Source organism: Neomonachus schauinslandi, chromosome 12 (assembly GCF_002201575.2).
Source record: "Neomonachus schauinslandi chromosome 12, ASM220157v2, whole genome shotgun sequence".
NCBI classification, from domain to species: Eukaryota; Metazoa; Chordata; class Mammalia; order Carnivora; family Phocidae; genus Neomonachus; species Neomonachus schauinslandi.
Window position 1 is genome coordinate 74070284 of NC_058414.1, and position 4104 is coordinate 74074387.

Below are 4104 nucleotides of genomic sequence, written 5' to 3' on the forward strand. Positions count from 1 at the left end.
CAGAGGTAATTAAGGTAAAATGAGGTTATTGGGGGGGCCTCTAATCCAGTATGTCTGGTATCCTTATAAAAAGAGATTAAGACACAGACACACACACACACACAGAAGAAAACCATCTGGAAGAGGAGAAGATGGCCATCTGCAAACCAAGGAGAGAGGTCTCAGAAGAAATCAACCCTGCTGCCAACTTGATCTTAGACTTCTAGTCTCCCAAACAGTAAGAAGATAAATATCTGTTGTTAAAGTCATCCAGTCTATGGTACTTTATTATGGTAATCCTAGCAAACTAATATAGCATCTGTTCTGAATGAACTCATTCTTCCTGTGCTCTCTCACAAGTGACTATATATCGGCCAGGTCATCTCTGGAGTAAGCTCACATCTCTAGGGTAAGAAGTTATGGACAGACATGGGGCAGTGAGGGGTGCCTTGGTGCTTCTCAGTGCGAATGTTCCAATAAATGGGCTTGTTAACCTGCAATTTGTCCCTAATAATTGGTTCTGAAGTTTGCTTCTTTCTTTTCTTTTTTTGGGGGGGAGGGTACTGAAAAATGAGATCAGATTCAAGGTCATTTCTATATCATCTCATTCACTTGATTTTGAATATGCTTTAATGAGTTTGACAAAAAGAGCACTTATAGCCAGCCCACCAGGAACTGCACAAAGCTTGTCACATGTCTTATTTATGCCTGCAGTGAACTCCATATGCAAACTTTTCCATCAATGTGCCATGGCTTAGAACTGCCCACACCACACAACTCCAGGGGGCTCCACTCCTCCAGTAGTCTAGGTTGAATAAGAGTTAAAAACAATGGCTGTCATTTAAACTGCAGGGCCTTGGCATTAGAAGACCTGTTTGACCTGAAGCAAGTGATTATCTTTTCCTCACTCTAAAATGGGAATGAGCATTTCAATAGTTACTTCACAGGGTTGTGGTGAGGATTGAATGAGATTAACATGTACAAGGGCCTCAAATGCTGAAAAGAGTTACACAAGGAGTATTATGACTTTGAGGAACCCTCCAGCCCTCAGGTTCAAGGATCCTTCAGCTGGACATCTGCTGCCTCATCACTAAGAAATACCACCAGTCCTTGGCTGGGTCAGACCATGGTGGAGCTTCTGTCCTGTACACACATATTTCTGAGCTCTTAGTTAAGGAAATGCCTCCAGGGTTAAGGCATGGAGGGAGTTTCTCTTTCCCTTATTACCACATTTTTTTTTAATAAAAGTAAAATTTCCCCTGTCAGAACACATCAAGATACCATGGTGACAATTGCTATAGAAATGCTAGATTTAGAAAGAAACAAGGTGATTTCAATTCTGTTTCCTGCTACCTGTGTTCAACAGCCTAAACCAAACCTATGCTGGCCAGAAGACTGAAAGGGAACACCTGTCCCCACAGTCTTGCCCATTCTGTTCTAGAACCTAGAACATGCACTTCCCGGGGCCTTCCAGAGGTACTGCATAGAATTAAGTTCTAGCCTAACATTACCTGGAACACATATATACTGGGATAACATTAACAAAAACTTTTTTTTTATTGTTTTAAAGATTTTATTTATTTATTTGAGAGAGAATAAGAGAGAGAGCAGGAGAGGGAGGAGGGTCAGAGGGAGAAGCAGACTCCCTGCCGAGCAGGGAGCCCAATGCGGGACTCGATCCCGGGACTCCAGGATCATGACCTGAGCCGAAGGCAGTCGCTTAACCAACTGAGCCACCCAGGCGCCCCCAAATTTTTTAAATTTGTAACTATCCACTGGAATCTAGATCGTAGGCCATTAACTCAAATGATTACCAAGAGCCAGGTATGTAGGATATCTGAATAAGGGTGGCCAAGGGTTTAAGGCAACAGAGAATGATGGGACTTGAGCCAAGAGGAAGGCATAGGCTCTGTCCAACTAAAGGGGAAGAGTTCCTTGAACCGAACTAAGAAAACACAAATGCAGCAATGTCAGAGCTTCTCATTTTTCAAGAGATGGAAGAAATCAAATGTTTATGTGAAATTTTCCAATTTTAAAACATATCTACAAGTCAAATCTGGCCATGGCTGCCAGTGTTCTGGTTGACTGATGCCTTGAATCCAGGAATCACCTCTTCCCAGTCTTAAAGTAGAGAAAAACTGAAGCATGCTGAAAATGTGCATTCTAAATAGCCTCCGCAGGTATCTCTACTGAATAAGCCCCTTTTGGAGGTTAAACACCTGCATGTTTTAATCAGCAGCCCAGGAGATTCATCTGGAGATCACTCAGGAACCACATTTTGGAGCACGATGCTGAAGACTGCAAGCTACTCACAAGCTAATATCCATCTTTTTTTTTTTTTTTTTTTGAGCAAGAACCAAGTTTATTTGTTCATTTCTTGCACTTGAAGTATTCCTCGATGACATCCTTCGCCTGAGACTCTTTGCCATAGTCCTTAACCACCACACAACTGCAACCAACCACTTTACGGTTTTCCCTCTCTGTCAATTTTACAGAGGCCTACCCATTCCCCTAGTTTCTTGTTGTCATCAACCTTGATTAGGCTGATTTGGTGTTCAGCACAAAGGGCCTCCACCAACTTGACATACATAGGCTCATCACAGTTGGATGCAAGCACACAAAGATGGGCCTGGCGCTTGTCTAAGGCTTTGGCAGCTTTGCGAATTCCACGTGCTAGGCCATCGTGGATGAGGGCCGTCTTCAGCACCTCTTGTAAAGCAGTATTAACGTCCATTACACCTCCAGCAGCAATGCCTTCCTCGGCCATGGCGGTGGATTACGAGTGTAGCCGAATCTTGACTGCACTCGTTCAACTCACCGCGACCTTCTGCCTCCGCACCACTCGGCGGCGGCAGGGAAAGAGCCTAATATCCATCTTTGTGTCCCCCTGGGGCCTAGCACATTACCAAGCATGGGAAGTTTTGGGAGTGAATGAATTCTTTCTTATTCCAGTGCTGCATCACAACACTAGATGTTTACTAAAAGGTGTATTAACTTATTTTCATCTAATTGTCTTTAAGTAGCTAACAAGGCCCCCAAGATACAAGATACTAAACAAATAGCTTTGGATTGAGGCAGAAGATAAGAGCAAGAAAAATTCTGGAACATGGGGCATTTTCTGGGGAGACCAGGTCTAGGTGAGTGTCTTTCAACATATGATTCCCACAGCATCCAAAGGGCTCAGAGGCACTGAGCAATGCTTAAAGGGGTCAAAGTAAATGTAACAATTTTACCACAACAGCAAAGTTCGACACATTGGAAAATAATTAGGCCCTGAATATGTAGCAATCACCATTTATCTTCAGGTATTTTCATTTCTTAAAATTACAGCAGTTAATAAAATACATCTATGAATTAAGGACAGACAGTAATAGAAATCTCTCAATCAAAATACAATAAATATTGATATTTTATTTCAAACTCCACATTTTCTTGTCTTAATTTCCCTTGAAACTCATTTATATATTCCTCTAATTATCTTAGAGTGAATCACAAATTTTCATTTATTAGAAGTGTCTATGCAGCAATATTTCCTGCTTCTCAAGAGGGGCTAGTGAATTTTTAATCAATGTTGACAACACTAAAGAATATTTAAAAGGATTAGATTTTCCCAAATAAATTATTTTGAGGGCCAGCAAGTAAAAATGATAAGAAAAGGATATAATAAAAACAGTATGTAGTTACATTTAGCATTTTCTTACTAATTATAAGGATCTCCCATTCCCCACTTTTTTTTTTTTTTAATAGAAACTGAAGTTTCCTTGTACTCTTCTTTGTCTCAGTAAACTGGGCTGCTGGGACCCCTTGAAGCTTTCCCAGGGTGGTCCTCTTATCTCAACTCCAATAGCTCTGTCCTCTCTCTTATCCACTTGGAATCTATCCCATTTTGCCATGTGACATTATTTGATTATTCTAATATAAGTGTTGGCAAGCTTTTTCTAATAAAGTGCAAGGTGGTAAATATTTTAGGCTTGTGGGCATACACTGTAGCAACCACTCAACTCTGCCCTGTGCAATGTGAGAGTCGCTATAGATGCTGGGCCAGATTTGTCCTGCAATGAGCCAATATTTTGCTTATCTTTGTTCTAATAGAAAAGTATGTACTTTTTGCATTATTTACAATTA

General features: G+C 41.1%; 1 pseudogene; it reads right to left on the reverse strand.

Annotated features, from left to right (window-relative positions):
- Positions 1 to 2324: 2324 nt before the first annotated feature.
- On the reverse strand, positions 2325 to 2778 carry LOC110588996 (annotated as a pseudogene).
- Between the last annotated feature and the right edge of the window lie 1326 nt (positions 2779 to 4104).